At 46.1% G+C, this 23090-nt stretch overlaps 1 pseudogene; it reads right to left on the bottom strand.

The window, feature by feature from the left end:
- The window catches only part of LOC147119964 (uncharacterized), a 1277156-nt pseudogene that overhangs the window by 532694 nt on the left and 721372 nt on the right, over window positions 1-23090 (bottom strand).

The raw sequence follows: 23090 nt of genomic DNA, 5'->3' as shown, positions 1-23090 counted from the left end.
TCCACCAGCCTTGCTGCAGCCACTGGGGCCCCATTACGGAGGAGCAGTAGGTGGGAAGGGGGGTAGTGCGTAGGGGATGGAGATCACCCTCGAAGGGCAAACAGTAGGAGGTCTAAATAAATGGTGGGAATGTTTGTGGTAGAGGTCGAGGTTCGTGTGATTACATTTGTTTACTGTTTTGCCGTTTATCTCCATGTTGTGAGAATGAGTTCTGTTAGAAACCAACACAACAAATCATGATCTAATTGTTTGTCTTGAAGAAATGACACACACAGAGTTTGTTAAAGAAAAAAGTTTTTGTATTCAAAATTTACATTTTTGGCCTTTAGAATCATTCCAGCTTTGGCCGGCAATAGGGGTGCGGGTTGCTTTCCATGATGTTGTTCTCCGTGCCAGAAGCCATCTTCTGAGTAGGGGCCTAGAAGCGGCTTCTTATCAGCCATTCACGGATGGCCCTTACACTGGCAACATTGTGCGCCTCCCTCCCACGTTGGTGCTGCTGCTAATCCTCCTCCTCATCCTTCTCCTCCTCTTCCTCCTCCTCTTCCTCCTCCTCCTCAAGTGATGCACCAATCCCTGGTGGCATTGGCTGGGTCCTCAAGATTGGCAGGTTGTGAAGTATGCAGCACACAACTATGAACAGGGAGACTTGCTCAGAAGAGTACTGCAGGGCTCTTCCTGAGTGGTCCAGACTGCGGAACCGTTGCTTCAGCATGCAGATCATCTGCTCAATTATGTTCCTGGTGGCGATACGGCTCTCATTATACCGCAGCTCAGCAGGGGTGTTGGGGTTACAGAGCGGTGTCATCAGCCAGGTGCAGAGTGGATAACCCTTGTCCCCGAGGAGCCATCCACTTGGGTGATGCGGTGCCTGGAAAAGGTCTGGCACACCAGTCTGGCGCAGGATGAAAGCATCGTGGCTGCTGCCAGGATAGCGGGCATTGACGGTGAGTATGAGCTGTGTGTGGTCACAGACCAACTGCACATTTAAGGAGTGGTAGTCCTTGCGGTTTCGGAATACCTCTGCATTTTCATGCGGTGCCTGCAATGCCACATGTGTGCAGTCAATGGCACCCTGCACCATGGGGAAGCCCGCTATCCTCGCAAAGCCCAATGCGCATTCATGCTGTTTGGCCCGGGTCATTGGGAAAGAGATGTACTGGCGTCTCCTTTTATAGAGGGCATTTGTCACCTCCCAGATACAACAATGGACCGCGAACTTGGAGATATTGGCGATGTCTCCAGTAGAAGCTTGAAAGGAGCCACTGGCATAAAAATTCAGAGCCACTGTCACCTTCACTGCCACCGACAGAGACGTCCTGGTCCTCAGTTGAGGCTGCAGATTTGGTTGCAGCAGGTGGCAGAGCTCAGTGACCACTTCCTTGCAGAAGCGCAGCCTGCGCAAACACTGCTCCTCAGACAAATTAACGTATGAGAACTGCTCCCTGAATACCCTGGGAGGGTAAGGTCTCCTGTGCAGAGGCCTGTTGGCCCTCCTCCCTCTGGCCATGTTTGCCAGTCTCTCTCTGCGTCTCTACTGCCTCTGATTCTGCAGGTGCAGGACGACGCCCCGATTCAGTGCAGCCCCCACAGTCTCTTCTAAATCGCTGTAATGAAGGTCGAATCAAAATGAACCTGCAAAGTGCTGCTCAGTACCCAAAACTCCTTCACACAGCGTTGAATCTCTCCAGAAGTCTCTCTTCCTCTCAGAATGCGAGGTGCAAAAATGTCGCCGACAAAAAAAGGCAGGAAGCGGCCCCTTCTTGACTGCAAAACGTTCCCCTCTACCTGTTGTTGCTAGCGGCAGGCGGAAAGGCAGGTGGCGTGACTCAATATCTGGTCCGGGGCACTACTGGGGCGTTGCACGCTCGACTGACGTCACAATCTGCAGGCGCAGGAGATCATGGCAGTCGTGTTTAACGCCGCCACAAAATGTCTGGTCAATTTCACGAGCAGCGCTAACATCGCCACGCTCGGGCGCTAACTTCCCAGCACCCCATTAGCGCCCCCCAGAGGCGCTAACGGGAGGTGCTAAGCAACCAAATTTCCCCCCCCCAATTTCCTGCGCCACAAGGGCCCCTAAAAGATGTCCAATGCAATATTGGGTCAAGCAATTGTTCAGGCATCCGGGACTACTACTTAATACAGGCATAAGGTCCCTTTCATAGGCCACTGAGGGCCCTAATGTCTGTTTTAGGACCCCTCTGGGAAATTGGGCTGCCCTAAGCCATTGAGGCGCTGGGTTTTCTTGGTGTGGATGTAGCCTAGTAAGCGACTGCCACCAAAAAGGTAAGTCAACATTCTTTTTAAGTTTGATGTGGAGCCAGGAGGAGCAGGATAACATTGAGTATGTTCAAGACAGAGATAGATAGATTTTTGGATGCTAAGGGAATCAAGGAATATGGGGGATAAAGGGGGAAGGTGGAGTTGAGGTAGAAGATCAGCCATGATCTTATTGAAAGGCGGAGCAGGCTCGAAGGGCCTAATGGCCTACTCCTGCTCCAATTTCTTATGTTAAAATCATTTAAAGCCAATAGACAGGTACAAAAAGCAATCAAAAAGGCTAATGGAATGTTGGCCTTTATCTCGAGGGAGCTGGAATACAAAGGGGTGGAATTATGTTTCAGTTGTATAGAATCTTGTTCAGACTCCATCTGGAGTAACTGTGTTCAGTTTTGGGCACCACACCTCAGGAAGGATATATGGGCCTTAGAGAGGTGCAGCGCAGATTCACCAGAATGCTACCTGGGCTTAGAGGGTTACATTAAGAGGGCATGTTCCATAAACATGGCTTGTATTCCCTTAAGTATAGAAGATTGAGGGGTGACCTGATCGAGGTGTTTAAAATGTTAAAAGGATTCGATAGAGTAGATGCAGAGAAACTATTTCCTCTGGTGGGGATTCGATAGAGTAGATGCAGAGAAACTATTTCCTCTGGTGGGGGAATCAAGAACGAGGGGACATAATCTTAAAATTAGAGCCAGGCCATTTAGGTGTGAAATCAGGAAGTACTTACCACACAAAAGGTAGTGGAAATCTGGAATTCTCTCCCCCAAAAGGCTGTGGATGCTAAGACATTTGGAGCTTCTAAGAGTGAGATCCATAGATTTTTGTTTGGTAAGGTTTTCAAGGGATATGGAGCTAAGGCGGACAAATGGAGTTGATACAGATCAGCCATGATCTAACTGAATGGTGGAGCAGACTCGAGGGGCTGAATGGACTACTCCTGTTCCTATGTTCCTAGTAACTTACAGCTATGTAATGGAATTTGATTTACAACTACTTTCAGCATTTCCTTATAACAACATACAGGAGTGATTTACAACTGCAGGAATGACGCAAATACATAGGGGTGACATACTACATGCAGACGTAACATATAATTGTATGCAGGAGTAGCTTATAACTACATATAGGAGTGACATACAACTGCATGCTGAAGTGATGTACAATTACATACAGAAGAGAAGAAACTACAGTTTATAATGTTCTGATGAAGGCTACACACTATCATAACCTGTCTTTTTGCTTTACTGATGTGGACTGACCAACTGTGTATTTTCAGTATTTTCTGTTTTTATTTCAAAAATAATAATTACACAGAATTACGCAGCAGAAAAAGTTTACCTGCTCATTGCATTCCTCAAGAGATGTCTTCAGCCATTGATACTCTTTCCTGTGTAATTCTACCTAGGGAATAGTCGTAAAAACACCTAATTAGGCATAAACAAGTAGGTTATTGGATACATCAGGAAGCACTCATTAAAACAGCATGTTTGATTCTTTTCTATTCATGCCCATTTGCTGCCATATTACCAAGGTCATTAGCCTTGATAATGCATTTCAGCACTGTCATTAAACTGATTAATAAGCTAAGCGTTGATTGTAAATAGCACTAGTGGATTAGAGAATAAACATAAGACCACATATATATCACTTTCTGTAGACTCAGCATTCCGTCTTTTCCATAGGGAGCCTTTAAAACCCATAGCCTGTATTATGACAGATAGTTTTTGTAAGAGGAGTCTTTGCCCATATGTAAACAGTAATACTGAGGTGTCCAGAGGTACCTGATTTGTATTGCTTAGGGCCACAATACATTTGTAAAGGTATTTTTTATCTCATGCTGTGTAAACAGAAGACTGCTTCTGCAAGTATGCAAGGAGCTGGAGTTACTGAACAGCACAGGCGCAAATGTCAAATGAAGAAGTATCCAAGGAAAGCAAGTCTAAGCAAAATCTTCAAAGCTGCTGAAAATATAATAAGGTTAACATTAACATACAGGGCTATTGTTAATTTCCTACCGCCTTCTATTAATGTACGATTTGCTTCCTGAAGCTCAAACATAAAGGAACCAAACAAGCCTGTTATGTAAATGCAAATACTAGATTAGTTGTATTTAATTATTTGACACTAGTCACATTTATTTTCTATTAATTTGGCTTTCACTCTATCTTGTGAAGCCCCCTTGCCCAAAAATGATTAATGTAAATAAACCTTTGGTTAGCGTAGGTCGCAGGTCAAAGATGAGCTCAACCCCTAATTTTAGGTATTGATGATCTTTGGTACAAAATTTCAGTTACTTTTGTCCTGAATTCCACTTTTCTTTGCTTACACACACTCTATGTGTATCCCCAAGGACTTTAAGATAATAATGGATCAGCTGCTTGGGTTAAGAATTGTACATAGTAGGCAGCATAGTCAGTCTAAATTGCTGTAATAAGGCAGCAGTTAATTAATGTATGGAGAATGAATTGGCGCCTGAGCAAATGTTAACTTTAAACAAGTGTTACCACTAATAGAATGGCCAGTGATTTCTTTTTGAACTAATCTGAACATTGCAGTATTTTGTGTTTTGTGAAATGTGAACTAGTTCGCCAACATCATATGATCTTGTTGCGATTGGGCGATGCTCAGTTTGTGTAACATGCAACAACAAAAGGCTTGCAATGCAAAGTCAAAACATGAAAACATTCCTGTCTCTGAGATGGCATAAATTGCTATTTGAAAGTAAGATATGTTAATTTTATCAGTCTTGAACTGTTATTTAATATGTTAATTTTATCAGTCTTGAGTTGTTAATACATCACCCTGTTAAACCTACAGCTGTCCTGCATATTCTTTAATACACCATTAAACAAACCATATGAAACAGATACCTCAATCTGATTATGAAAGATACTGCAAGATTCAAAGATGCCTTCAGAACTTAGTTACAATATATATGTCTGTGGGTACAAAAGGTTTTCATGGTAACTATTTTGCTCCCTACACACAGTAACTGCAGAACTGTAAAATCTATGTGTTGCTTCGATGTATGGTAAATTATTACTGATAATAAATTAGCTGATAAGTTTGGTTGACTTAACTAAGCAGAAATGAGGCCCTGACTCCAATGAGTTGCTGTGTGCTACTTCTGACAGCTTTCTGTGCAAAAAATGGCGCCACCTGATGACCTTACCCTATATTCACAAAGCAGAGGTTCACAGGAGAGGAGCTTAATCTCCACACCAACCAGAGCACCTACCAGTGTCTGAGGCAGGGACAAACAGAGCAGGGAACATAAGAACATAAGAATTAGGAGCAGGAGTAGGTCATTTGGCCCCTCGAGCCTGCTCCACCATTCAACAAGATCATGGCTGATCTTCTACCTCAACTCCACCTTCCTGCAATATCCCCATATCCCTTAATTCCCTTTGTTTCCAAAAAATTATCGACCTCTGTCTTGAATATACTCAACAACTGAGCATCCACAGCTCTCTGGGGTAGAGGATTACAAAGATTTACAACACTTTGAGTGAAGAAATTTCTCCTCATCTTAGTCCTAAATGGCCTACCCCTTATTCTATGACTGTGACCCCGTTGTAAGAGCCATAAAAGCTTAAGAAAATACTTTAAAATAGTGGCTAAATGGCATAATACAGTTAATTTACCTGAACGACTTATTGTATTAAGAAACCCCCTATTTTCTTGCTCCAGTAGTATAGTCCGACACCCCCTTCATTCTTGCCACAATGGAACAGTCCCTAAGCCACACATGGGTGCAGCCATCTTACAGTTTTAAACTGCACGTGGTGAAAGAGGCAGAAGCTGTGAGGTTTGGAGCAGTACAGTTTTTGACCGTGTTCGTTTATACGTGTTTGCTTTGTAATTCTGTTTGTTAAGTGTTATAGTAAACCGTTTAAAAGACAAAGCTACGTTTGGGAACGTTTTATTTCGACACGCGTCTACTCGATGTTAAAAGCTCCACAGCCCAGTGGCCTGCCTGTTTGGAAACTAAGAAGCGCCACTACATTAGTCAAAAACTAGCTCCCTAAGAAGGAAGGGACGGAATCGTCGGCGAACGTATACATGAATGGTCACGGAGCCAGATGACAATTTAAGAAAGCAAAGGTACAGTGACTGTTACTTGCTTTGTTCATTCTGTTGAGAAGCTAAATAAGAGCTGCGGGTAAAATGGCCGAGGCCTTACGGAGCCAGGAGCTTCCCCCAGCCAGAAGGATTGCTGGCCCTAAGAGGGAAATAAAGCTCACCCCAAAGGCAAGGGAAGAGAAGTTACATAGAAGCATAGGTGCAAGGAAGGCTAAATTAGTTCAGATAACTGGAAAAATGAAGATAATTGATCGTCTCATGGAAGATAATGCTAATATTAAGAAAGCTGAAGACATGATGTATTACGATTTCTCCAAGCTGCATGAAGAATTTAATATACTCAATGAAGATGTATTAGCACTTCTGTCTGAAGAAGAGGGAAACACTGATCAGCACGACTGGTTTGATCTTAAATCAACCAGCATTAAGGACTATATCAAGGCCACGGAGCAGTGGATGTTAAAAATTCGTCAAGATGCTGATACAGCAGAGAAAGATAAGGTTGACGATGAAGTCGGACCAGACGATAGCATTTCAGAGACTTCCGCCAGACCGAGCAAAAATCGAAAAGAAGGTAGCTCTGTTTCTGGACGCAGGTCAGTCACTTCTACCACAAGCTCGGCGCGACGCATGAGAGCGGAGGCTGAACGGGCGGCGTTGATGGCGCGCGCAGCATCTTTAGATGAGAAGCAAGCTCTTGAACGGGAAGAGGCCCAACTGCAGGTCCAAGAGGCCCAACTGCAGGCCCAACTGCAGGCCCAACAGGCCCAACTGCAGGCTCAACTGCAGGCCCAACAGGCCCAACTGCAGGCCCAAGTGCAGGCCCAACAGGCCCAAGTGCAGGCCCAGCGGGCCCAGGTGCAGGCAAAGAAAGAACGGCTGGAGATGAAAACAGCTATCGAGGTCTCAGATGCCAGGTTGAGTGTGTACGAAGATTATGAAGGCTCACGGGACGGCGGGAGCCACTGCCAGTCAACGTTGCCACATAGAGTTGGATCCAGGGCACCTTCAAGAGTTACAACAGAGCCCGAAAGCAATTCCCCGGCATTACAGCGTGGAAGAGTGGCCTCTCCACTAACAGGAGCACGTGATGCTACCCCAGATGTCAGACGGTCTAGACTAGACCCTGCTGATGACCACCAGAGGCCTGAAGACACAGGGAGAAGCCTATACCGAGTGATGCAACGTCAGAACGAAATTACAGAGATGCTTGTAAAACAACAGAATCTGCTTCGACTCCCTCAAAGAGACATACCAGTGTTCCAAGGCGACCCACTCAAGTATAAGCCCTTCATCAGATCCTTTGAACAAGCCATTGACTCCAAGACAGAGAGCAGCAGTGATAAGTTGTACTACCTGGGACAGTACACCAGTGGTAAACCACAAGACCTGGTCAGAAGCTGTGAACACATGAGACCGGACCGGGGATACATAGAAGCCAGGAAGTTGCTGCAGGAGCACTATGGTAACGAGCTGAAGATAGCCACTGCATATATCGAAAAGGCTACCAAGTGGCCACAGATCAGATCGGAAGACGGAGAGGCATTGAACGCATATGTTCTCTTCCTCATAGGATGTCGCAACACCATGGAGGATGTTGAATTCATGGAAGAGATGGACAATCCTACGACTATGAGAATCGTCATCTCTAAGCTTCCTTACAGGATGAGAGAACAATGGAGAAGAACAGCCTTTGAGATAATGGAGAGACGGAAAAGTAGAGCCAGGTTTGCAGACTTAGTGAATTTCATAGACAAACAGGCTAAAATTGCTAGGGACCCATTGTTTGGAAACATCCAGGATGTCAGCCCGACCACCGATGGAAGAGTGAAAGCCAAGCCTGCTGAATCAAAGACTCTCAGGAAAGGTGGTTCCAGGGGAAGCAGCTTTGCAACTATCGTCACTCAGGCCGAGGAAGAAAGGCCCCAGAACTCATCTCCCAAAAAGAGCAGCACAGTGACGCCTGCTAATGCCTTTCAGAAGCCATGCTTATTCTGCCAGAAGAATCATACATTGGATTTCTGCAGCGACATCAAAGCACAGCCACATAAGGACAGAATCGAATTCCTGAAGTACAACGGCCTATGTTTTGGATGTCTCTCTCAGGGGCACCTGAGTAGAAACTGTAAGCAAAGAACAACATGCAGAGAGTGCACTCAGAAACATCCCAGTCTGCTGCATATCCATAAAGAAGAACAAGTCTCTAAGAAGAGTGAAGAAAACAATACCGACGAGAAGGTTGTTTCAAGTGCTCTGGTGTCGCTAGAACCAGAGACTTGTGGACTCACTGGGGCCGGTGACAGTGACTGTATTCTTGCCATCGTACCAGTAAGGATCAAGTCTAAAAGGAGTGAGAAGGTTGTGGAGACTTACGCCTTCATGGATCCAGGTAGCTCAGCAACGTTCTGCACAGAATCACTCATGCGACAGCTGAACGTTAGAGGCAGAAGAACAGAAATCCTATTACGCACCATGGGTCATGAGAAGTCAATGCAAAGCTATATCCTGTCAGACCTAGAAGTGTGTGGACTTGAAGAGAAGGACTTCATAGACCTGCCTAATGTTTTCACACAGAGGGAGATTCCTGTTAGAATAGGGAACCTAGCCCTGCAGAAGGATGTGGATAGATGGCCCTACCTAGAAAAGGTGCGTCTCCCATACATTGAAGCAGAAATTGGCCTATTAATTGGAACCAATGCCTACAAAACTATGGAGCCATGGCAGGTGATAAACAGCAAGGATGACGGACCCTACGCCGTCAGGACAGCCCTTGGATGGGTAATCAATGGACCGGTAAGGAGAGATGATGGCCACAAGTCGAACAAGGAGGAACGACAAAACGTCACAGTTAATCGCATCTCTATCGCAAGCATTGAAGAGCTGTTGATACAGCAGTTCAACGCAGACTTCTCAGAACGCAGCTGTGAGGAAAAGACAGAGATGTCACAAGAAGACCATCAGTTCATGGGTTTGATGACAAGGTCTACGCAGTTCATTGATGGCCACTATCACATTGGTTTGCCACTGAGAAGACAGACCGCGAAGATGCCGAACAATCGCTGCATAGCAGAGCAACGCGCCATCAGTCTAAAGAGAAAGCTGAACAAGAACCCCGACTTTCACGAAGACTACAAAGACTTCATGAGAAACATCATAGCGAAAGGCTATGCTGTAAAAGTGCCCGAAGAACAGTTGAACAGAGACGATGGAAGGGTCTGGTACATTCCTCATCACGGGGTGTATCACCCAAAGAAGAAAAAGATCCGTGTAGTGTTTGACTGCGCCGCCTCATTCAGAGGAACTTCATTGAATGACCAGCTGCTTCAAGGTCCTGATCTTACTAATACCCTCATTGGCGTCTTGACTAGGTTTAGACAAGAGCTCGTTGCCATGATGGCAGACATAGAATCAATGTTCTACCAAGTCAGAATCCCTGACGAAGATGCTGATCTTCTGCGTTTCCTTTGGTGGCCAGATGGCGACGTTAGTGAAGCGATGGTGGAATGTAGAATGGCCGTACACCTGTTTGGAGCCACATCATCTCCCAGCTGTGCAAGCTACGCTCTCAGAAAAACTGCAGAAGATGGCAAGGGCAAAGCACCATCCGAGGCTGTGGAGACAATCTTCAGAAACTTTTATGTCGATGACTGTCTGAAGTCCGTGTCAACAGAAGACGATGCCATCGCACTGTCAAGAGACCTTAGAACTCTGTGTTCGAATGGAGGATTCCATCTGACTAAGTGGATAAGCAACAGCAGAGCAGTTCTAGCTTCTATCCCAGAAAAGGAAAGAGCCACTGAAGTCAAAGATCTGGACATGAGCCACGATGTCCTTCCTATCGAGAGAGCTCTTGGTGTACAATGGTGCATCGAGTCAGACACGTTCAACTTCAGGATAATGGTGAACGAAAGACCATCCACAAGACGAGGGATTCTCTCCGTGGTCAGTTCCATCTACGACCCTCTCGGATTCCTGGCACCACTCATTCTGCCGGTGAAGCTGATGCTACGAGAGCTGTGTAGAGACAAGAGAGGATGGGATGAAGATATCCCAGAAGGTCAAGCTCAGAGATGGCACAGATGGCTGACAGATTTGCAACAACTTTCTAGCTTCAACGTCAGTAGATGCATCAAGCCCGCGAGTTTTGGAGTTACAAAGACGGCTCAACTACATCATTTCTCGGACGCCAGTGAGGACGGCTATGGCACGGCTACCTACCTCTTGCCGACAAATCAACAGGGCCAGAAACATTGTGCCTTCCTCATGGGAAAATCCAGGGTGGCTCCGCTGAAGCAGGTCACCATCCCGAGACTGGAATTGACGGCAGCGGTTGTTGCAGTTAAAGTTGACCAGGTGATGCGTAAAGAGTTACAGCTCCCATTAGAAGAATCTGTCTTCTGGACGGATAGCACGACGGTGCTGAAGTATATAGAGAATGAGAAGATACGCTTCAAGACCTTCATAGCAAACAGAATCTCATCCATTAGAGAAGCTACACAACCATCTCAATGGAGGTATGTAAACACCTCATTAAACCCAGCAGATCAAGCCTCACGGGGATTGAAGGCTGAAAACTTCATGAGGAGTGAAACTTGGATACAAGGCCCAAGTTATCTGCTGGAAACAGAGAGATCATGGCCAGAAAGACCAGATATGCCAAGTCAGATTACTGAAGACGACGTTGAAGTCAAGAGATCAGTCACAGTAAATTTCATAACTACGAAAGAGAACTTTGACACAGTGAACAAGCTTGTTAACCATTTCTCAGGATGGCACCAGTTGAGGAAAGCAGTTGCATGGTTTCTAAGGTTGAAAGAGTTGCTGCTACACCTGAGCGGTAAGAGAAAAGAGTACCGAGCCACGATCAGTCAGTCTGAAAGTAACCCTGATAAGCAGAGAATGCTTCTACAGCAGTATATGCATCAGCACAAGACCACATTGAGCAAGAATTCATTGACCGTGGAGGATTTGGCCAAGGCTGAGAAGGAGATAGTTTGCTTCAGTCAAAGACAAAGATACCCAGAAGAAACCGAAGCTCTACAGCAAAATACTCCAATCAAGAAAGGTAGTCATATCTACAAGCTGGACCCTACACTGCAAGATGGAGTACTGAGGGTGGGAGGGAGACTAAACAAATCTGCTATGCCAGAGGAGGCCAAGCATCCTGCTATCCTTTCTAAGGACCTCCGGGTTGCTACTCTCATTCTTCAGCATATACACCAGAGTATTGGACACAGTGGGAGGAATCACGTGCTTGCGAAGCTAAGACAAAGATACTGGATTCCAGGAGCTAATTCCGTAATAAGAAAAATACTCTCTGAATGTATTGTTTGCAGACGGTTACACGCTAGAGCTGGGGAGCAGAAAATGGCAGACCTGCCTGAAGACCGTTTGTTACCAGACAAGCCCCCATTTACAAACGTAGGGGTGGACTATTTCGGGCCTTTCGAGGTAAAGCGAGGACGGAGCCTTGTCAAGAGATATGGTGTGCCTTTCACTTGTTTGACCATCAGAGCAGTTCATATTGAGGTGGCACACACGCTTGACACTGATTCCTGTATTAACGCCTTGCGGCGCTTTGTCTGTAGAAGAGGACAGGTGTCCATTATGCGTTCTGATAATGGCACTAATTTCGTCGGAGCGGAGAGAGAACTACGGGAAGCTATTGAAGGTTGGAATCAGCTTAAAATACAGGAAGCCATGATGCAAACAGGAATTAAGTGGATCTTCAATCCTCCGGCTGCATCCCACCACGGAGGTGTCTGAGAAAGACAGATACGCACCGTAAGAAAACTACTCAGTTCTGTACTGAAGCAGCAAGCGCTGGACGACGAGGGACTCCAAACCGTTCTGTGCGAGGTCGAAGCCATCATTAATGACCGACCGATAACTAAGACATCAGATGATCCCAATGACCTCGAAGCCCTGACTCCGAACCACCTGTTGTTGTTGAAAACACAGCCAGCTATGCCCCCGGGAGTCTTCAAAAAGGAAGATCTGTATGCCCGTCGGAAGTGGAGGCAAGTTCAGTATATGTCAGACCTCTTCTGGACCAGATGGACAAGAGAATACTTACCTCTGCTACAGGAGCGTCAAAAATGGTCCAAAATAAAGAGGAACTTCATCGTCGGAGACATTGTCTTAATTGTGGATGATTCAGCCCCAAGAAATTCTTGGTTGATGGGAAAAATAATTAAGACCATGCCAGACTCCAGAGGCGTCGTTCGTCGCGTCTGTTTGCAAACCAAGACCAGTACCCTGGAGAGACCGATCACAAAGCTCTGCCTGCTACAAGAAGCAGAGTGAAAAGCTCCTGAACGAAAGAAAAAAGTGGACACTTGTATTGTAAATATGTTGAACTCATTAGTTTATGACTCTTAATGTTTGAGTAATTGATATGCTTCATGTGCCTAGTCAATTAGGGGCCGGAATGTAAGAGCCATAAAAGCTTAAGAAAATACTTTAAAATAGTGGCTAAATGGCATAATACAGTTAATTTACCTGAACGACTTATTGTATTAAGAAACCCCCTATTTTCTTGCTCCAGTAGTATAGTCCGACACCCCCTTCATTCTTGCCACAATGGAACAGTCCCTAAGCCACACATGGGTGCAGCCATCTTACAGTTTTAAACTGCACGTGGTGAAAGAGGCAGAAGCTGTGAGGTTTGGAGCAGTACAGTTTTTGACCGTGTTCGTTTATACGTGTTTGCTTTGTAATTCTGTTTGTTAAGTGTTATAGTAAACCGTTTAAAAGACAAAGCTACGTTTGGGAACGTTTTATTTCGACACGCGTCTACTCGATGTTAAAAGCCCCACAGCCCAGTGGCCTGCCTGTTTGGAAACTAAGAAGCGCCACTACACCCGTGTTAGAGTCATAGAGTCATAGAGTTATACAGCACGGATAGAGGCCCATCGTGTCCGTGCCGGCCGTCAAGCCCTGTCTAATCTAATCCCATATTCCAGCATTTGGTCCGTAGCCTTGTATGTTATGGCATTTCAAGTGCTCATCCAAATGCTTCTTAAATGTTGTGAGGGTTCCTGCCTCCACAACCCTTTCAGGCAGTGAGTTCCACACTCCAACCACCCTCTGGGTGAAAAAGTTCTTTCTCAAATCCCCTCTAAACCTCCCGCCCTTTACCTTGAATCTATGCCCCCTAGTTATTGACCCTTCTACTAAGGGAAAAAGCTCCTCAGTATCCATCCTATCTATGCCCCTCATAATTTTATACACCTCAATCATGTCCCCCCTCAGCCTCCTCTGCTCCAAGGAAAACAAACCCAATCTGCCCAGTCTTTCTTCATAGCTGAAGCGCTCCAGCCCTGGTAACATCCTGGTGAATCTCCTCTGCACCCTTTCCAAAGCGATCACATCCTTCCTGTAGTGTGGCGACCAGAACTGCACACAGTATTCCAGCTGTGGCCTAACCAGTGTTTTATACAGCTCCATCATAACCTCCTTGCTCTTATATTCTATGCCTCGGCTAATGAAGGCAAGTATCCCATATGCCTTTTTTACCACCTTATCCACCTGTTCCGCCGCCTTCAGGGATCTGTGTACTTGCACACCCAGATCCCTCTGCCCCTCCGTCTTGCCTAGGGTCTTACCATTCATTGTGTATTCCCTTGCCTTGTTAGTCCCCCCAAAGTGCATCACCTCGCACTTTTCCGGATTAAATTCCATTTGCCACTGTTCCACCCATCTGACCAACCCATCTATATCGTCCTGCAGACTGAGGCTACCCTCCTCGCTATTTACCACCCTACCAATTTTTGTATCATCCGCGAACTTACTGATCATACCTTTTACATTCATATCCAAGTCATTAATGTAGACCACAAACAGCAAGGGACCCAGCACCGATCCCTGTGGTACCCCACTGGCCACAGGCTTCCAGTCACAAAAACAACCTTCGACCATCACCCTCTGCCTTCTGCCACTAAGCCAGTTTTGTATCCAATGTGCCAAGGCACCCTGGATTCCATGGGCTCTTTCTTGACTAGTCTCCTGTGCGGGACTTTATCGAAGGCCTTACTGAAATCCATGTATACCACATCCACTGCATTACCCTCATCCACACACCTAGTCACCCCCTCAAAAAATTCAATCAAATTAGTCAGACATGATCTTCCCTTGACAAAGCCATGTTGACTATCCCTGATTAATCCTTGTCTCTCCAAGTGGAGACTAATTTTGTCCCTCAGAATTTTTTCCAATAATTTTCCTACCACTGATGTTAGGCTCACTGGCCTATAGTTCCCTGGTTTTTCCCTACTTCCCTTCTTGAATAATGGTACTACATTAGCGGTTCTCCAGTCCTCTGGTACATCCCCTGTGGCCAGAGAGGTCCTGAATATATGTGTTAGAGCCCCCGCAATCTCTTCCTTTGCCTCACACAGCAGCCTGGGATACATTTCGTCTGGGCCTGGGGATTTATCCATTTTTAGGCCTGCTAAAACCGCCAATACCTCCTCCCTCTCGATGTTAATATGTTCGAGCATATCACAGTCCCCCCGCCCTATTTCTATGTCTACATCGTCCTCCTCCATAGTGAAAACAGATGCAAAAAATTAATTTAGAACCCCTCCTACATCTTCCGGCTCCACACACAGATTGCCACTTTTGTCCCTAATGGGCCCTATTTTTTCCCTAGTTATCCTCTTACCCTTAATATACTTATAAAACATCTTCGGATTTTCCTTTATTTTGCTCGCCAGTGTTATTTCATGGCCCCTCCTTGATCTCCTAATTTCTTTTTTAAGTATCCCCCTGCACTTTTTGTACTCCTCTAGGGCTTCCTCCGTCTTTAGCCTTTTGTATCTGCCAAAAGCCCTCCTTTTTTTCCTAATCCATTCTCGTATATCCCCTGACATCCAAGGTTCCCTGTGGTTTTTGGAACCACCCTTGACCTTTACGGGAACATGTTGCCATTGTATGATCTCAATCTCCCTTCTGAAAGCCTCCCATTGCTCCGATGCGGATTTTCCTACAAGTAGCTGATCCCAGTCCATTTTGGCCAGATCCTGCCTTATCCTATTAAAATCGGCCTTCCCCCAATTTAGAACCTTTATTTCCGGCCCATCCCTGTCCTTTTCCATGACCACCTTAAATCTCACCATATTATGGTCACTGTCACCAAAGTGCTCACCTACTAGCACTTTTTCCACTTGGCCGGCCACATTCCCTAGAATTAGGTCCAGTACCGCCCCCTCTCTTGTAGGACTTTCTACATGCTGGCTCAAAAAGCTCTCCTGGATGCACTTTAAGAATTCTACACCCTCTGAGCCTTTCACACTTTGACTATCCCAGTTAATATTGGGGAAGTTGAAATCCCCCATTATTATTACCCTATTATTTGCACATTTCTCTGAGATTTGCCTACATATCTGTTCCTCTATCTCCCCCTGACTGTTTGGAGGCCTATAGTACACTCCCAGCAAAGTGCTTGCCCCCTTTTTGTTTTTAAGCTCCACCCATATGGCCTCATTAGAGGAACCTGCTAATATACCATCCCTCCTTACTGCAGTAATTGACACCTTAATTAATATTGCGACACCCCCTCCTCTTTTACCTCCCCCTCTGTCTCGCCTGAAGATTCTGCACCCCAGAATATTGAGCTGCCAGTCTTGCCCCTCCCTCAACCATGTCTCCGTGATAGCAACAATATCATACTCCCATGTGTTTATCAACACCTTCAGTTCATCCACCTTATTTGCAAGACTCCTTGCATTAAAATAGATGCCATCCAGCCTTGCCCTTATATATTTGCCCTGTCTACCAAGCTGACTTGTTTTTTTCTCTATAATTGGCAGCACATCACCCACTATTTCAGCTCCCCTCTGTATCCCATCCCCCTGCCAAGTTAGTTTAAACCCCCCCCCCCCAACAGTGCTAGCAAACCTCCCCGCAAGGATATTTGTCCCGTTCTGGTTCAGGTGCGACCCGTCCGACTTGTACAAGTCCCACCTTTCCCAGAAGCAGGCCCAGTAATCCAGGAAACTAAAACCCTCCCTCCTACACCAACTCTTTAGCCACGCATTCATCTGCACTATCCTCCTATTCCTATACTCACTAGCACGTGGCACTGGGAGTAATCCAGAGATTACAACCTTTGAGGTCCTGCTCTTTAATCTGTTACCTAGCTCCCTAAATTCTTGATGCAGGACCTCATCCCCCTTCCTACCTATGTCGTTGGTCCCAATGTGAACCACGACCTCTGCCTGCTCACCCTCCCCCTTAAGAATGCCCTGTAGCCGCTCAGTGACATCCATGACCCTGGCCCCAGGGAGGCAACAAACCATCCTGGAGTCACGTTTGCGGCCACAGAAACGCCTATCTGTTCCCCTTACGATAGAATCCCCTACCACTATTGCTCTCCCACTCTTTTTCCTCCCTTCCTGAGCAGCAGAAGCGTCCCTGGTGCCAGGAAGCTGGCTGCTGCTGCCTTCCCCTGGTGAGTCATCCCCCTCAACAGTATCCAACTTGGTATACCTGTTTGAAAGGGGGATGTCCGCAGGGGTTCCCTGCACTTCCTGCCTGCCTCTGTTGCTCCGCCTGATGGTCACCCACTTTCTTTCTGCCTGTGCAGCCCTACCCTGAGGCGTGAACAACTCGCTAAACGTGCTATCCACGACCCTCTCAGCATCGCGCATGCTCCAAAATTCATCCACCCGCAGCTCGAGCGTCACAATGCGGTCTACAAGTAGCTGCAGCTGGATGCATTTCCCGCACACATGGTCGTCAGGGACACTGGCAGCGTCCCTGACTTCCCACATGGAGCAAGAGGAGCAGAACACGGGTCTGAACTCTCCTGCCATGGCTTACTCCTTTAATTAATTAAAAAATTGATTCAATACCCCAGTTACAGGTATACTCTAGGGCGCTTTATTTACCAACTGTCCCCACTACACCACAGAGACCCTAGAAATTTAACACCACAGAATTCAAGCTTGTATTGAAAAGAGAGAAATACTCACCAACCAATCACTTACCTGCTTCCTGCTGACGTCACACTTGGACTACTTTTTACCTCTCTCCTGGAACCTGGATTGGTATGCCTCTGACTGCTCCCTTTTAAGCTCCGCCGCCTCGGGCTGCTCCCGCGCAGGTCCGCTGCTTCTCCGGTCTCGGGGCTGTGGGCCTCGGTGCCTCTGACTGCTCCCTTTTAAGCTCCGCCACCTCGGGCTGCTCCCGCGCAGGTCCGCTGCTTCTCCGGTCTCGGGGCTGTGGGCCTCGGTGCCTCTGACTGCTCCCTTTTAAGCTCCGCCGCCTCGGGCTGCTCCCGCGCAGGTCCGCTGCTTCTCCGGTCTCGGGGCTGTGGGCCTCGGTGCCTCTGACTGCTCCCTTTTAAGCACCGCCGCCTCGGGCTGCTCCCGCGCAGGTCCGCTGCTTCTCCGGTCTCGGGGCTGTGGGCCGGGGAGACATTTTCCCAGCATTAACCCTGTCAAGCCCCTTCAGACTTTTATATGTTTCAATTAGATCACCTCTCATTTTTCTAAACTCGAAGGAATATAGGCCTTGTCTACTCAATCTCTCCTCATAGGGCAATCCCCTCATCCCAGAAACCAGTCTAGTGAACCTTCGCTGCACTCCCTCTAAGACAAGTATGTCTTCCGTTAGGTAAGGAGACCAAAGCTGTACACAGTACTCCAGGCGTGGCCTCACCAATGTCCTGTATAATTGTAGTAAGACTTCTAGGCCTAGAAATTGGGTTGGGGCGCCAAAGTGGCGCAAAAGTCGCCTGAGCGCAGGATTTAGCGCAGCGTTCGAGGCTTCAGCGATCGTCAGATATTTAGTTTCACTGCCCCTCGAGGGACACGGGGCGAGGCTCGAGGCGCTCCGTGTCCCTCTTAGGGCGCTGAAACTGAATATCGCTGCGCAACGTGCCGCAGCGCCACACGCTGCGGCACGACACGCTGCGGTACTGCAGGCTTTCCTCCCATTGTTAAGGGGGAGGTGCCTGCAACAGCGCGATCCCCGCTCACGAGTGCTGGCAAACGAGCCCGGCACCAAGGAGAAGTGCCGGGCTCTCGGGAAACAGTCGGCAATGCCGCGGGGGGGGTGGTTAGGAGGCCGGGGACGGAGGTGCTGGCAGGCGGCCGCCGATAAAGGCGGCCACCCCGCACCTCCACCTTAACTTGCGCCGCTCCCTGCACAGTAAGGCCCCGTGAACCGGGCGTGGGTAGCGAATGGCGCAACTGCGGCGTTCGCTACCAAATATCGCGAACGGGGCGCGAATGGGGTGCTGCGCACACCGATGACGTCATCGGTGGTGGCACAGCGCAAAAGGCTAATGCCACCATTATCACCCCAACTCAATATCGCGGGAGGCGCAGCCAGTGGTGCTACAGCCACTGCCTGCCTCTTTAGGTGCTAACAAGTGGTGCTACTCACCCAATTTCTCCCCCCTTGACTCTTATACTCTAATCCCTTTGTAACAAAAGCTAACATACCATTTGCTTTCCTAATTGCTTGCTGTACCTGCATGTTAACTTTCTGTGATTCATGTACAAGGACACCCAGCTCCCTCTGAGTGCAAACATTTCCCAGTCTCTCACCATTCAAAAAATATTCTGCTTTTTTGTTTTTCCTACCAAAGTGGATAACTTCACACTTCCCCACATTGTATTTCATTTGTCATGTTCTTCCCCACTCAGAGGACACAGATGAAGGTACATCTTTTAGAATACAAAGTCACTGGAGAACACAAGCACAGGACAAGGTCACACTGCAAACGTACCTGCTTTTCCTAACCTTTAGGGAAAGTATTTGTTAGGTGGCATTGGAAACAGAGGAACTTCCATTAAACAAGCCATGCATGGCCTACATTCCATCTTGCACAGTGATGTAATAAATGTGCATTCAGGTACATAATACTTGTCAGCCATGGCTCAGTGGGTAGCACTCTCTATGTGGGAGGGGCTAGGAGTGCGCAGGTGCTGCTGGGTGCTTGATTACTGCAGGAAGTTGAAGTGAGTTTGTAAAAAGTTGGTGGTGGGTTTTTTTCAGGTTTTAGGGCATTTTTGGTCCTTAAACAGCAGCCAGATGACTGCTGAGGGGCCAGAGTGCCAGACCACTCAGAGGACAATGCTCCCAGGATGAATTTAATCAGAGGAGAAAATGTTGGGGGAAGGGGGAAAAAAAGGCCCAAAGATTTGGGCCGGGTCCCCAGGAGGTTTGGAAAAGAAAACACGGTCATGGTTCAGTGTGAGGATAAGGAGATATGAGCTTGGGATATTATCCAGGCGGTACGAGGACTGCAGCGAGGGAAGCTGCTTTGCCTGCCGACCAAAGCCAAATGTTGGGTTTTAGGTGACGGCCAGTGGCCGAGAGGAGGTGGAAAGACTTTTACTGAGTTTGAAGGTTGGAGATAAGTTCTTGGAGGTATCTCTGCTATATTCTGAAGAGGTGGTGGTCTCATTCTTAAATCTGCCGGTTTATATTGAGGACGATGAGCTAATAAAAAAGTTGGAGTCGTGGGACATTAAAACTTGCTGAGCAATAAAGAGGAGATACTATCCAGGAATGCGGGTATCAGATGGAACCCGTTAGGTAAAGGTGCGGTTCCCAGAGAGGGTGAAGTCATTGCCGTATAGCATGAAATTTGAGACAATGGAAAGAGTGCACTACTTCCGGGTACTGCATGATAACCAGTTTTGTTATTATTGTCTTGGACACGACTATCTTGTAAGAAGCTGGCCAGACTTGTACTGTTATAACTGCGGCAAGTCTGGACACATCGCTTGGAGCTGCAAGGCGGAGAGCTGTGGAGTGTGTTACAAAGGCCCCACCCGCTGTGAGTGTGAGGCAGAAGGAAGCCCCATTGGCTGAAAAGCGCTTTGGGGCGTCCTGAGAATGTGAAAGGCGCTATATAAATTCAAGATCATTCTTTTCTTCTTTGTTTCTTATAGGGCTAATAATATGATCAGAGGCAAACAAAGCAATGCTGCACCCCATTATCAAGCATGGGGGCCTACACTGCACTCCACATGTAGGGGATATGTCAAAATGACCTGGAAGCACTTTGAGCACTTTGTGCCTGCGCACAGACTGTACACAACCCCAATTATTGAATTAGTGAGAAGAGATCCACATAATGCAAGCTTCATAATAAACTTGGTCTACGATTCTATCTCATTGACAAAGGAGCCGAATTTAGAAGTGTAAACAAAGGAAGCTGGCACACGGACATTTGTATCCCTGATTAGAACTGAACAAGTGCCAGCATAGAGGCATCTAGAGACACCTAGTGGAGCATCAGTGGCTCAGAGACTGGATTCCGAGCTGCTGATTAAGGAGCTGAGATCATTGGGGTTAGATAATTAAGTGGCTTTGTTAGATGTATGTTCTTACTTATGATTTATTCCTCAAATCAATAGGGTTCACAAGGTTGAATGTCAGATGTCACAGATTTATTAACTATACAGAAATTAAATATACACTTAACAACAGTACTTACGACAAAAACCTTGCGAGTTTAATCGGAGGGCTCAAATGTGTTACTGTTCCGAGCTTGGTCTACAGGCTGTAGACCATTGAATCCTAAATATCTGTTCCAACACCCACTTTTTATACCTTGTTGTCACCCCTTCTATGTGACAATCCACACTTTTCTGCATTACCTAATAAAACTTCAAAAAAGATGAATTTTAATGAAGTGCTTCCCTTGTCCCTTATCAATGGCCCAGTTTTTGCTGTCAAAATAACGGTGAGGCTAATGGTGCTCGCCATTATTTATGTGCAAATGGTACAGTAGCTTCAGGCGAGGGGCAGATGCACGGTTAAACTCAAATATCCAAAAGTTGATGTCTGGATTGTGCATTTCGCCATTAGCTTTTTGGAAATGGCATCTCGCTGTCTGCCTCAATGCATTGAATGGTGTGAAGTTGCTGTATTTGCGCAGTAGATATGAACTAAACTCGCCACAGAAAGTTAAGTCTTGTCCATTTCAGTCTAAGTATCCTTTTGATGATGTGATAAGTGTTAATTACTGTCAATCAACCTCTCTTGCACTGAAAATTAACTATTACAAGTGTGGAGTGTTATTCCTTCAGGTTTTAATTGTTGGAGATTTTGAAAATGTCAAATTTAAAATATTTGTTTTTTACTTTTCCTTCCTGTCTCTTTTTTCTCTCTCACTTAATCCAATCTTACTTCACTGTCAGAGAAATCTTTCTGTGCCTGATTTGACATTGAATTCACCCACTCTAATTTACACTTCCTTCGCTGTCCTTGTGCTGTTAATTTCACTATCCTTCAAACTGATTGCTTAAGGAGATACACAGGTGCTTGTCCTGTTCACTCAAGTCCCAGATACCTTGTTTCCCTCACTGCAACATTGTCAACTCGCACTTTCACCAACTTGCCACGCAAAAAATTAAATAACCTAAACATGCAAGGGCAAGTCTAACTGATGGCAGACACCATTAGATGCCCTGCTACAGCAAAATTTGGCCCAATAACTTTAGTTTTAACAAATTCTTTTTCCATAGTACTTTGCTATAAGATACTTTGTTATCTTATCGATAGATTCACTTTTATTACTATTCTACCAAGTGAAACTTCTAATTATACAGTAAATCTGTACCATTTCATACCAATCTTCTGCTTTCTAAAAAGGATGATGTATTCACAGATGTATCCTTCTGCAGAACTAACTTGTTAACAACTGATTAATGTTCTCTGCAGTATGCCTGGAATGTTTTTTTAATTAGGTTTATTGTCTAAACTGACCATTGCTTTAAGGTCAGTTTAAACATAAGTATAAATTGACATATACTTCATCACTTAACAGTCAAAAGCTAAAGGTTACTTTTACTATAAGAGAAATCAATAGCAGTATAACATTAGCAGGCTTCATGAGTCTGATTATTCCTTTCCTTACAGCCTGCCCAGCAGATAAAGTGCGTAAAGATAAGAAGACGTGAAATGCAAAGTGTGAAATGGTGCAAGGAAAATAATGCAAGTTATAAAATGCATGGGATTAATGAACTGCAAGTCAGTGTAGCTAAGAAGGTTAAGGGGTAGATTTTCTGATGGTCATACTCTGGCAGCCAGACTAGTGCCCAGCAGGCTTTGCACTGACCCAAGTTGTCCCAGCCATTTCTGTGTTAAAATTCTGATTTACTGCCTCATTCAAGGTGGGATCCTGATGGGGAATCTGTCATTCACATGGAGCTTGCTGATTCAAGGATGTGATATCCTCCACTGCAGCAGCTATATAAAGGGCAGGTCCTTTTTTGGAGGCAAGCTGTGAAGAAGTTGTTGTATCTTGTCTGGACAATTATAATAGAGCACGATAAGGCAGAGCCCCCAGATTTACAGATTTAGCAATAGAGATCCTGTTTCAAGAAGTGGGGAAAGGAAAATTTCACTGTTTGACACTCCAGGGCAATCAATAGTGCCAGGAAGGAGGTGGTGCAAAGTATCAATCTGGTCTACACTACCCACAGGCACTGCAGCAAATCCCTAAAATGTTTATGGGCTTAAAGAAAATAGCCAAGGTAAGACAACTAGTGAATACTTTATACCAGATAGAGGGGCAAAATATACATGTCATAAAGCGCTCCTCACACTCTGTTCCCCATTGACTGCTATCCTATGCAAAGCAGTCAGGTTGTCTTGCCACCCATTTGAGTACTTATCATGCGTGCCCTTACTCCAAACTCTCTACCCCAAAAGGTTGTGGATGCTGAGACAATTTAAATTTTCAAGACTGA

Source organism: Somniosus microcephalus, chromosome 4, assembly GCF_052327205.1.
Source record: "Somniosus microcephalus isolate GS21.2 chromosome 4, FLI_Smic_1.0, whole genome shotgun sequence".
Taxonomy (NCBI): Eukaryota; Metazoa; Chordata; class Chondrichthyes; order Squaliformes; family Somniosidae; genus Somniosus; species Somniosus microcephalus.
The sequence above is the reverse complement of the archived record's forward strand: the minus strand, read 5'-3'. Positions and strand labels throughout refer to the sequence as shown.